Source organism: Cydia fagiglandana, chromosome Z (genome assembly GCF_963556715.1).
Source record: "Cydia fagiglandana chromosome Z, ilCydFagi1.1, whole genome shotgun sequence".
NCBI lineage: Eukaryota > Metazoa > Arthropoda > Insecta > Lepidoptera > Tortricidae > Cydia > Cydia fagiglandana.
In genome coordinates this window covers 14537585-14549999 of record NC_085959.1, presented here as the reverse complement: position 1 = coordinate 14549999, position 12415 = coordinate 14537585, and the positions used below count along the sequence as shown (strand labels likewise).

The following is a 12415-nucleotide window of genomic DNA, read 5'->3' as shown; positions in this document are numbered from 1 at the left end:
AGCTACTTTCTTACAACGGTGGGTCTAACGCCTGATGCAGCTCACTGTACTTACATATAGGCACAGCTAAACAATAGTACTAGGTACAGAAGACTCACTCTAACAAAACGCGTTTGTTATCGCTCCTCTACACGATGGGCCATCGCCGGCCACTCCAAGGGACGCAGCCATGCGGTAGAATGAGATTTATTGCTATCTCATTCAGAGTGATATTATATCACTTGCTCCCTCTAATGCATAAATGCGTCCCTTGGAGTATGCTTGGAGTGGCCGGCGCTGGGCCATCGTGTAGAGGAGCCATAAGATAAAGATAAGATAAAAGATAAAAATCAATTTATTCAAGTAGGATCTGTTGGATCGCTTTTGCATCGTCAATGTCTAAATTTTATGTTAAACATGCACAGTTACAATAAATTTAATTAAAAGGAGTCAATAATTTAGAAGGAAATGTCAAAAAAAATCGCAAATAAGAATAAATACATTACAATTTGGAAATGATGAAAGGAAAGTACCTACTTAATACTAAACTAAAAATTAAAACATGCAAAAATGCGATTACCTAATGGTAGTTATGTCATTGTGTATTTACAATAATTTAATCTCATGCAACATCAGAATATATACAAATTATAAATTATACCCACCTAGTTGTACAATGGCTGAATCAGCAATGTGCATCGTCAAAAACAAAATCATAAGCGTAATAATCAAATAATCTAACATAAATAGGTACATAAATGAATTTTCAATAATTTCCAAAACAAACAAGAGAAGAAGTTTAGGTACATAACAACAGTTAAGTATTTAAAGGTCTAATTTCTATAAATATAATTAATCACTAAGCCTCATGCAGTCATTCTTATTTTGGTTCAATTTAGGCCAAGCAGTTTTATCGTTAAGGTACTCTTCGACACTGTAGAACCCTTTTTTCATTAAGGAGGTTTTTAAATATTTTTTTAAAGTGAGCTTTGGCAAATTAAGCACCTCTTTGGGCAATTTGTTATAAAATAATATACATTGCCCCAAAAATGATTTATATATTTTACGCACACGAAACTTGTGCATTGCAATTTTATGCTTATGTCTAGAACTACTCATTTTCTTAAACGAATCTATGTGCTTTAGAGCATAAACAATACACTCGTAAATATATTGAGATGCTGATGTTAGGATATTTATTTCTTTAAATCGGGCTCTTAATGATTCTCGAGACCCCATCTTGTAAATAGACCGAATGGCTCTTTTTTGTAGAACAAATATTGTTTGTATATCCGCTGCCTTACCCCACAATAAAATTCCATATGCCATTAAACTATGAAATTGGCTGAAATACACTAAACGTGCCGTCTCTACGTCAGTCAACTGCCTTATTTTCCTAACTGCAAAAGCTGCAGAACTTAATTTACTAGCTAATGACGATATGTGAGGACTCCACTGCAAATTTGTGTCCAAAGTTAAACCTAAAAAGATGGTTTTATCTACTAACTCCAAGCGGTCTCCATCTCAGCACAGATATGGCCGCTAAGTGGCGACAGTGCCTCTCGCGGCTTATGGCTTTCCCCAAAATTGGTGTGGAACGGATGTACTTTTAGCTACTTGTAGCAAAGCGACGAAATCGCGGAGTGAGCCACGCCTGATATAGTTAAGTGTATAAGATTCACTTGTCTAATTCGTCACTTTCAAGCAAAGAGAGAATTGTTGTAGTGAGTCTGGGGGGGTCCCTGCAAGTAAGCCCGAACCATCAATCCTTCAAAGAATGAAACGTCGCGCAGCTTTTACTTCGTGCCAACCACAAAGGACAGGAAATACAAACGTAATACAAAACAATGGCCCCTTTTTGTAATTGTTTTTTAACAACTCTAGAGCCTTAAGCTTTGTGCCATAGATTTTTTATTTCTACTAAGTATCTGGCCGCGTAGCCAAGATGCCGATCGCTTACGCTCCGTAGCGATCGAAACGCAACTGTCACTGTCGCACTAATATGGAAGAGTGATAGAGAGACATAATGGTTTTCGTTGTCGAAGCGATAGCGATTGTAACCTTGGCTAGGCCGGCTGTTCTGTTTCTTTCGTCGTTGGCATTTGTAGGTAGGTACGTCGGCAATTGTAGTTCAAGTAAGTTCAGGTCTTGTTTGATTGGGAATCGAAATAAAAATAACATGATACTTTATGGCAAAATTTGTGATAACGTGATATTACTTATATGGCTTAAAACGTTTTGAAAATTTTAACCAGAAAACAGTTTTATCGTAAATAGCCTGCCTGCTTCTTTCAATGTCGGCTAAAAATGTATGTTAGCCGGATTAAATTCAACCACCATATATACATATTATATACGAGAGTATAGGGATTAGCGACGCCCATCTCCTTTTTCGGGGGTTTCAACTGGCTCAATCGTAGACCAAAGAATAGAAATCGCCATTCACCGGGGAAATGTAGCAAGCCTCACGGGCAGGGTGCCTAATTAAATATATATTTTCATCGATAAATTAGGTATACAAAATAATTTCCACGATTGATTTTTACACTTTTTTTGAAACGTCGTCCCCATAAAAATCAATTGTCGTAAATTCGTAAAATATCAAATAAATAATGTGTTGGGTAATGCTCTCTACGACTGCTTTTATTGCGTGTTCGACTCCAATCAACTAAATGAAAAAGACATTGTCATTTTATGCTACACGATTATTCTACCCGAAAACCGAAGATTTTACCTTCTAAGAGCCAACAGGAGTGGGCATTTCTCCATACAGACGTACTCGACTGTTTCCTCCGTGGGTTTTGATGCTAGAGCAATGATTTTTTTCAACACAGATTAATATTGCCAATATCTGTGTCGGACCGTTTTGCTTTTTTTGATATTTTTGCTTTATAAGGCGCTAGAGCCCTTCAAAAATGGCCAAAATGGCTTCATTGACTATGCCGCAATGAGAGGCGTAGTATTCAAAACTGATATCAATTAACCAAAAAAGCAAAACGGTCCGACATAGGTAATTTCATAATCATTTAGATTTCCAAATTTGGTTACGATTGATTAAGTTTTGGAGGAAGAAACAGTCGAGTACGAAACCTCGAATTTTGAGATTTTTACGCAGGATTTTTCGCCTTGTCCTTATCGCACTAGTTTTAGGAGCCGCTTCTGTTAGCGAGACGGGTACCTATATTTACCTAAAATATTTAAAACTCAGCTCCTGTTTCGTCTTAATTTTACCTTAAAATTCGCGGACTGACTGTATGGTACCAGCCTAAATCACACCTAAATAATAATAGGTAAGTACACGAATAGCGGAAGCAGTTATAAAGTTGACCCAAAATTTTTTTATTAAGCTATGAGCTTCATCACATATGTTCCTTGAGTAATTCTAAGCATTTCAAGCCTGGGAGGCAATAAGAAATGTGTGTCTACTCGGATTTGTAATGGATTCAAACTTTCAACCCCTTTTTAACCCTGTTAGGGGATGAATTTTACAAAACGCTGAAATTACTTTTCCTGTCTTTTAATAATATCCCCAAATACAAAGATTCAAGTCCCGAGTACGAAATTTTTTTTGATATCCATACAAACTTTCAACCCCTTTTTCACCACCTTAGGGGATGAATTTTCAAAAACGCTGAAATTAGTTTTCTTGTATTTTAATAATATATCGTTTTACGAAGTTTCAAATTCCTAGCTTAAAATAAAACTTGAACCCCATACAAACTTTCATCCCCTTTTTAACCCCTTTAGGAGTTGAATTTCTCAAAATCGCTTCTTATCTCTTGTACACTTTATAAATGTAATCTAGTGTGCAAATTTCAACTTTCTATCTTTTGTAGTTTCGGCTCCGCGTAGCAAAAATCTTCAACCAAATTTTTCACCTTTTTACGTTTTTCTTGTAAAATTACTATGAAACTGAAAAAAAACAAATATCAGCAATGAATTCTACGTCTTTGGTTTATACGAAAATGATACCAAACTTGCCGTAGTACCCACCAGGAACAGAATAGATTTTTTTTAAAGATGACGGGTGGCGGCCGTCTTTGTACACCACCCTCCCCCCCACCCCAGGCTAGAAATGCTTAGAATTACTCAAATATCAGATGTGATGAAGCTCATAGCTTAATAAAAAAAATTTGGGTTATGTATGGCAGCGTTACATAACTGATTCCAGTAGAACCTTATTCAAGGAACTAAAATTTATTACGCTCATATATTATATAAAAAGAAATGCGTAGAGCCTAACGCTGCGTCTTACGTAGGCGAACAACGCGCGAACGCGGCGCGGCGCGGCGCGGCGAAATCAATCCTTTGATGCCCATAGAAGTGTCCTACGTAAGCGATCTCGTTGCGAACGCGGTGCGGCGCGATTTGCACGCGAATGTCAGGCGGCGCGGCGCGGCGCGGCGCGGCGGCGGCCGCTTTCGCCGCGCCGCGCCGCGCCGCGTTCGCGCGTTGTTCGCCTACGTAAGACGTAGCGTTAATGAGAAAAGCATTACTTTTTCAGTTTAGCGTAAGTATTATTGCGTTCCTGTAACGCACAGAACGATTAATCTCAAAACAGTATTAACGTAAACGGGAGAGTTGAGTGCTTTTAACTGATTTCTTTATACGTGTGATTCCTTTTATTGCTTTTTTCGTATCGTTTGATAGACGGAACCCTTATTTATAAATGCATGGTCCGACACGCACTGAGCCAGGCTTTTATGCATTGTTTCATATGTGGTCCAAGGTCTCGAATATCTTTATTTATGGGTCTAGTTTTACAATTGATTCCATTGTCATCATATCATGATGATCCTGTAGAAATCGAGGGAATACTTCAAAGTTCAAGGTTTAAAGGCACAAATATCGTTATTACCTATTTTATGGTAGGTTAGTCGTGCATTTGCTCTAGTACTATTCCAATTGGTGTAGAAGACCATAAAATGACGTCAAGTTTAACTGTTTTTGGAGGTTGAATTCATATTCAACCTCCAAAAACAAGTAGAGGACGGACTGTATGCTGTTCTGTTGTAGAGTCTGTGCGAAAAGAGAAGAGTCGTGGAATGTATGGGGCCCAATACATTTCACGACTCTTCTTTCCGAACAAACTCTAGTAGGTGAATTTTTCGTATCTGAGAGGTATTTAGAAGTGCGCCATTTGTGCAAGTAACTGAAGTAACTAATTCTAATCTTGCTAATAATTTGCTTGGCTATATATATACCTACTTATATCGGTACCTACCTACTTAAATAAATCACCGGTTAGAATCGCAAACCTCTTAACACCATGTGAAAGAGATTAAAAGGAACATTCGACTGATTCGACTTATCCGATAATACCTAAAGTTGCAAACCTCGTAACTCCTTAGAGGGAGATAAGAGGTTAGCGACTTTAACCGACTACATAGGTATATTGGTGATATAGCTATTAGCTAATAGTACTTTTACTAATACGAATAGAGAATATGATCAAGGTAGGTACAACATGTACAGGTAACTATTACTAAGGGCCAGTTGCACCAACCACATTTGACAGACTGATCAACGTCAGCCGGCGCGCCCCGGCGCTTTACTATAAAACTTTCCATACATAAAAATTTAGCGAACTCTTTAACGATATGAACAGTTTGGTGCAACCGACCCTTAATGGTATTTGGATGAATTAGTTTTTTACAAACTTTAAAATTTATTTTTTCGCTTAAGTATTTGATGCGATTTTCGGATTTACCCAACATTCTGAAGTGTTCTACGAGTATGTATTCTATTTTTTTTATAACAGTACCTTTGTAACTATCAATAACTATTATCCCGTGGCCCTCTGGCACTAGATCGAACACAAGACAGAACATTGGCACAAAAAGTCTATTGTACCTACAGCCTGTTTTAACAAATGAAATGACTCACATCGCACATGTTGACTGACGGTTTAAATTGTCGAGGTGAGGTTACAGATTTATCTAAGATAGTAAACTTTGAGGTAGATTTTCTTGTTACCTACCACTGAAATAGGAAAGCTATTACATGTATACCTGTTATAGAAGAATTAAAAGAATCCACTCAATAGGTTTAAAATCATCACATCCTATATGTGATGATTTTAAACCTTTTCACCTACCAACTTCTGAGGTCTTTTCAATTTCTACACTACATATTAAGTTGCCATTTAAAAATTCCCGCCAACGTCAAACTTCAAACCATAGACTACAAATTATTTGTATTTTATCGTAGTTGCTACGTCAAGCGCTTGAAGTAGTGGATATGTCAATGCCGCCAACATAACCAAAAAATAAAATTCTATTCACTTTCCAAAGTTGTCGAAACTTAGCTTTATTTTATTTTGACATTTAAATATTTGGCAAAGAAATGAAACACGCATTGAAAGAGTTTCAACACGAATGTTTGTGCGATTACGGTCGTATTGTTGCCATGACATTGACATGTGAATGTCATCAATGTTGTGGTAGAATTTGTTTCTAATCTGTGGTCCTGTTTCGTTATTGTGAACGGAACGCACTCCTCACGTCTAGTCTGCACTTTACTTGTAGAGTTTGCCAGCTGGGCGGTTCCAATACTTAAAATTTGTACTTTACTGTTAATGTTACGCGGTTAGTGAATATCTTCGTTACAGTTCATTTCACCAGTGCGGAACACACAAACTGTAAGTACTAAATTGGTTTCCAACATATTTGTTATCATTATCACGGTTGTCGAGTCGAATCAATACCCTGACAGGCGGTGTAAAACAACGAAAGTAACAGTAACATAATTACTCTTTTCTAATGAGATCATATCATTCACACATCAGCATTGATAATTACTGAAGTTTCGACTTGTAAAATAGTATATTTATATGGTGATATCCATTATATTCACAATATTTTGTTGTGCTGTCTAGTGTCAATATCACTTTGGTAGACGTCAGTAATTAGATGTTTTCCAGGTCAATAAACTTTTCTAATGCCATGATTTTATTATTACTAGCTTGTAAATAAAGCCCATATTCCACAGATCACATACATAAATGTTCTGGTATTGTACCTTAACATTCTTAACTACATAATATGGCTCTTCTTGTGCAAATTAGTTAAGTTGTTACCTAATCCTAACTTAATATTGTTTAGATAAGAATATTCAACATTTTAATATTCCTTGCAAGCTAGACCTGGTAGTAGCTTTGCCCCGTTTGTCCAACGGATCTGTCATCTTAGTGCAAAATTGGTACAAGAGCTGGATGATTTTATCAGTATCTGAAAAATAAAACCACTGCTTAATCCATATAAATAGCTAATGATAAATTTTAACTAACTTATTCCCGAACTAACTTTTATTGTATAGTAGATGGCAAAGATATGTTTACACTTTTGCACCTTACTCCTTTGTAATTAAAGACGAATAGTGTAAACATATATCTTTGACATCGACTGTAGTACCAAACGAGCCTTATTGAGCTTACTGCGGGATTAGGTTGCTCTAGGTGAAATTCTCGTATAATATTTACTTATATAAACTCTAGGACTTATGAGCACATGGATATATCATAATTTCAATTTATTTACTTTATGAACAATTATAATTTTACTTTAAATTGACAAAAAACATGGAAGGTCATGGGTTAAACCCTCCTTAGAGCCCAATAGTGGTAGAGCTCAATAAGGTAATGTGTTTTCTGTGTCCCATTGCCAATAAAGGGTTAATATACATATATTTTGTACATTGAATTTTAGTCAAGTAATCTATTAATTGTTGTTATTTTGCCTGTTTGCAAGAAATAGTCCGTAACGGTAACATAGTTTGTAAGCAACAATATATAGTTGAAGAATATTTGTACAGATCCAAATGTGTCTCCCAAATAATACTTACACAAAAAACTTCACTAGTATATGCATTAATAATTAAGTATATTGATGTAGACACTTCTTACTAAAATCTAATGTATTGATCATATATTTACAAGTACCTATACCATTAAAGGGTTTCCTTTTTCAAATCAAGTCACATGTTATTGTCGGGTCGGGTGACAAGCAAAAGTCATTAACTAACACCATTGAAATTATTGGACAATAAACCGTGTTACAAGTGTAATAAAGTGCATTGTTACTTTAATTTTTTGGTAGTATTTAGTGACTTTTGCTTGTCACCTGATGTTGTGTTAATTATGACAGGTTTACATGTATTTATTATTGTTTTTGAAGTGTTTTTTTGCGAATTTTTTTTGCATTGCTAACTGCTCTTTGCGAGTTTTTATATTTTTTTCATTTGCATTTCAATCAAATCAACTGGTCTACCTACTACCATAACAAATGAAATTAAACAATACAATATGATGATGTGGTAATAATAACATAACCTTGTCATAAACTGATTTTTTATTCTCATAGAATGAATGTAAACAGAGGTATTGTGACTGGCGAAAAGAAAACTTTTGCAGTGTTAACTCTGTAAGAAATGTACTTTTATTGTACTGCAGCTACTTTGATTGCACTGGCATCACGGTCTGGACACACAGACTGCTTCAAATTCGTATTTTGACATCATATATATGCTTGTTAGGGTTATGTAGCCAAGCTGGCAAAAATGGAACCCATATAGTTTTGTCAAGTCCGATTATCTGTCTGTACTATGAAATATAATTTAATGGTATTTTTGGAACATGTAGTAGAGCCGCTGCTAAGTTTAGTAAATTAAAATATTTATATTTTTGAAGGTGGCACACATGTAGGTTTTTTTAGTAAATATTAACATGTGACACATTACTTAATAGGTCTTTAAAAAAAATTGGTAAAAGTTTGTACAAAATTTTTGGGGACAATGAATACATACTTTTTAATATAACTGCTTTGAAAGTAAAAATAATTTGAATTTAATAGATGCTGCACACACCTGTAGCCTATGCTCGGCTAGATGGCGTGACGACACCGTTTCTTTAACAATTTTAACACATAGATATCAGTGATGAACATGAATAATAATATAAAAATAATAAAATCATTTATCCATAATTATACATTATATACATTTTTTGGATAATTTTATACGTTTTCATTTTAAGTTTTAGTCGTGTGTCAATAGATGTCAGTAAATTTACTGTGACTACAAAATTTACAATGACAGGACCCCTCTATACTATCTATTCTTGTTGGTGCTAGAAAGGTGAAATATAGCATGGGTAGGTATATAAATCAATTACTCCGACAAAGTGGTAAAATAAAAATTAGAAAATATATTTTTAGGGTTCCATAAACGTGGCGATGATTTTTTTTTCTTTAACGCTATGATGTGGGGTGTCGTTGTATAGGTCTTTCAAAATGAGGGACCTTCTAAAACTACTTTTTGATTTAATTGCTCGTTTAAAGGTAATAAATTTTGACTGCTCGTGACGCTGCTGTCCGTTACTACGTCATATCGAATATATATGTATTTTTTTAATACATACGTGTTATTGAATGCGTAGGACACGCAACGCAGTGTTACATTACGTATGCGGTGTAATTTGGCCCTAAAATGACCACGAATGCGGTCATTTCCGTAACCTGCAACTAGTGCTTGTATTGTTTAACCCTTTACCAGCCTGACATTTCAAAAATGACAATCGAATGTCAGGCTTACTCATCGAAAGTAGAACACATGTTTGAAGTGCCGTATGTGGGAAATATATGTAGGTATATCACTTAGCCTGGTAAAGGGTTAAGCACCAGGTTTAGTAAATATGCATCCGAATTTCAATCAGCCGGAGTCCAGCCCGAATAGAATACATTCAATTCAACAGCTGCTTTGATGATTCCAGACGCGAGGCCTCCCACTCGAGTGCTATTAATTATTCGCAAGTGGTTCAGCCCAAAACTTGGTTCAAGCTTTTGCTATCTTTAATATTTAGAACTCCATTTTTATACCACGACTACCTATGATAATTAGATAAATATCAATAACTGTACAAGTAGTTATTGGTTCTATAGTGCCCTCCTAAGCCCAATAGCGGTATCTCAAAAACAAATGATGTTGAAAATGGAATTTTCAGCTGAAGAATGTAAGGTATATGTTTTCATTAATTAGCAGGGCAGTCAGGCAGGGCCTATTACAGTCTGTAATAGGTACCAATGTGGAGTTGAGCAATAAATAACACAGCGGGAATAATATAAATATTTCGTTATTATTTCATATTTTTTTAACGACATCTTGGCACTCTCCTCATCTCATGCAAGTGAAGGTGCGCTTTGACAAACTAAAATTCAAATAAGTAATCTTTAAAAGATGGACAGTATTATACTTCCAGCACGATCGGTAGAATATATGTATATATATTTGAAAATTGAAATACTCATAGAACTTGCTCAGAAATTTGTTCAAAAAAGTCAGCTAATCAACTGCATTCTTACAAACCCCTAGCTAACTAACTACCCCAGGGCCGAGGGGTAATTACATCTGCCTGTAAACGACATATGAGTCGCTTAACTTCAAATTCGGGTAAATCCATCTGTCAGATTATGCGATTTTGGTATTAAGAAAAGGTAATAGGGTAAATATTTGCTGAGAGGGTCGAATGGATTTACCCGAGTTTAAAGTTAAGCGACACATATTTTAACTAGTAACTCGGTGCGAGACGACACTGAAAAGGAGAGGGACGGTGGGTAGGTCGACTTACTCTCAGCTGGTTGGTGTGTCGCCGTAAGCAAAGAGTAAGGACTAACTAAAAGAGAATCTCGAAAGTAATATTTTAGGCACACAAGGGTATCACAGTCAATTGCTGACAAGGGCGATTTCTAAATGATTATTTTACTAATTTGATTAATATCATTTTGATGTGTGTAGGTATGTGGAATCCCTGCTGATTTTCCCTGATCCCTGAATTTGATATTACCAGTCACGTTCTCACGTTGACATTTGCGTTTGATGAAAAGCAATAGAAAAACTATTTTAACAAAGAGGAAATCTACCAATTACATACATACTTAAATGTATTCTCGAATCGTACGTACGTAGTTAGGTACGTGTTGTGTTGATGCGATTCACCTCCTAGATTTCCCTATTCCGATTCATTTGGACAGCTCACCCTGTGTATATAGGTACATCCTGCATTTACGCTCCGGGGTACCACTCGGCCTGACGCCTATCCGCTATAATAACGTCACGCTCATTCGTTACGGTACCGCCGCCGTAAAAAACTCGCGAGCACGTTCTCGATGGTTTTTATGAAAATACATGGATGTGAGACGCATGTACTGTAGGTATTTTAGTGTGTGTAATAATGTTCGTAGCTGTATAGTTCATTTTTTTAGCATTAAAACAATGTAAACAATCTTGATGTGTCTTTTATTTGAAAAACACATTTAAAAAATTAAGTTACGGCAAATATGTAACAATTATGAATCTAATACGATTAATAATATTCTTCTGCTTTCATAAGTAATAGTTACTGATTTTTTAAAAGCGTTTTTCAATTAAACGACGTCAAGATCGCTTACCTTCTTTGAAGTTATTTCTAATGCTAAAAAAACGAACTATAGCTGGGTAGGATAGCCATTAGGGAATGCAAATCGGTTATTTTTTGTATGGAAATAACCGCGGTTTCGGTTAATAACCGATTATTTCCATACAAAAAATAACCGAAAAAAACCGATTTGCATTCCCTAATAGCCATTAAATTCTACTACACATAGAATACAGAACTTTATTATACGCAATATATATCTGTGTTAGATTCGTACAAATTTAGGCAGACGTGAACTAAGTCCCGAAGGTGTGCCAGTAGCTGTGTATTGATTCCATGTAGTATCAGCAAACTATATTTTACTTTCTATTCTAAACCACACGAAAAACGAAATATAATATTATCGCCGAGGGTAAGGAACGATGCTTCTACGCATATTTTGAAACAAACTTGTCCGGTTATTATTACAATAATGACGTCAAAACTATCATCTATTATCTCTATCTATTCTTACTACAATCTTATCTATGTATTATTACTTGTTCAGCTTTGGCTTTGTATTTTTAGGATTATTTTAAGTAAATACTGTGGCAACATCAAAGTCACGGTTCGAATTTAAATCTTGCTCTGTCATGAGCTGTCACAGTTAGTATGTCATAGAACTACTATCGCCTCTCGCTATTCTCGTTAATTTTCTCGCAAATTGTTAAAAGCACTACTGCCAATCTCTAGACTATTTAAAATCAGTGCTGTGTAGCCGAAGGACGCCGTGCCCATCCGTGCAGTGGAGAATCCTAGGTCTAAGTTGGCCGACTGAAGGTAACGGTTCTGAGCTTACCTCTAGCTTGCGACAAGGGTAGCCCGGACCACCGCCAGCAGTCCACAACGGAGACCAACGGTTCAACCCACAACCACCAGATTGCAAAGGTAACTTCGTCTTACACTGCTTTGCACTTAAATTTAGTTCCATAGGTTAATTCTAGCATACAACAACTTTCTTGCTCAACCGGCCCCTAAATCTCTTCCCCT

The 12415-nt window shown here is 36.0% G+C and overlaps 2 protein-coding genes across 2 annotated transcripts in view; one reads left to right on the top strand and one right to left on the bottom strand.

Moving 5' to 3' along the window:
- LOC134678927 (peptidyl-prolyl cis-trans isomerase Fkbp12-like) overlaps window positions 1–12415 on the bottom strand; it is a 207818-nt gene that overhangs the window by 60409 nt on the left and 134994 nt on the right. The gene's annotated exons all lie outside the window — the stretch shown is intronic.
- Window positions 6476–12415, top strand: part of LOC134678916 (ecotropic viral integration site 5 ortholog) — a 52241-nt gene continuing 46301 nt past the window's right edge. The window contains exon 1 of the mRNA XM_063537665.1: window positions 6476–6619. The gene's annotated coding sequence lies outside the window, so the exon portion shown is untranslated. The remainder of the gene's footprint in view (window positions 6620–12415) is intronic.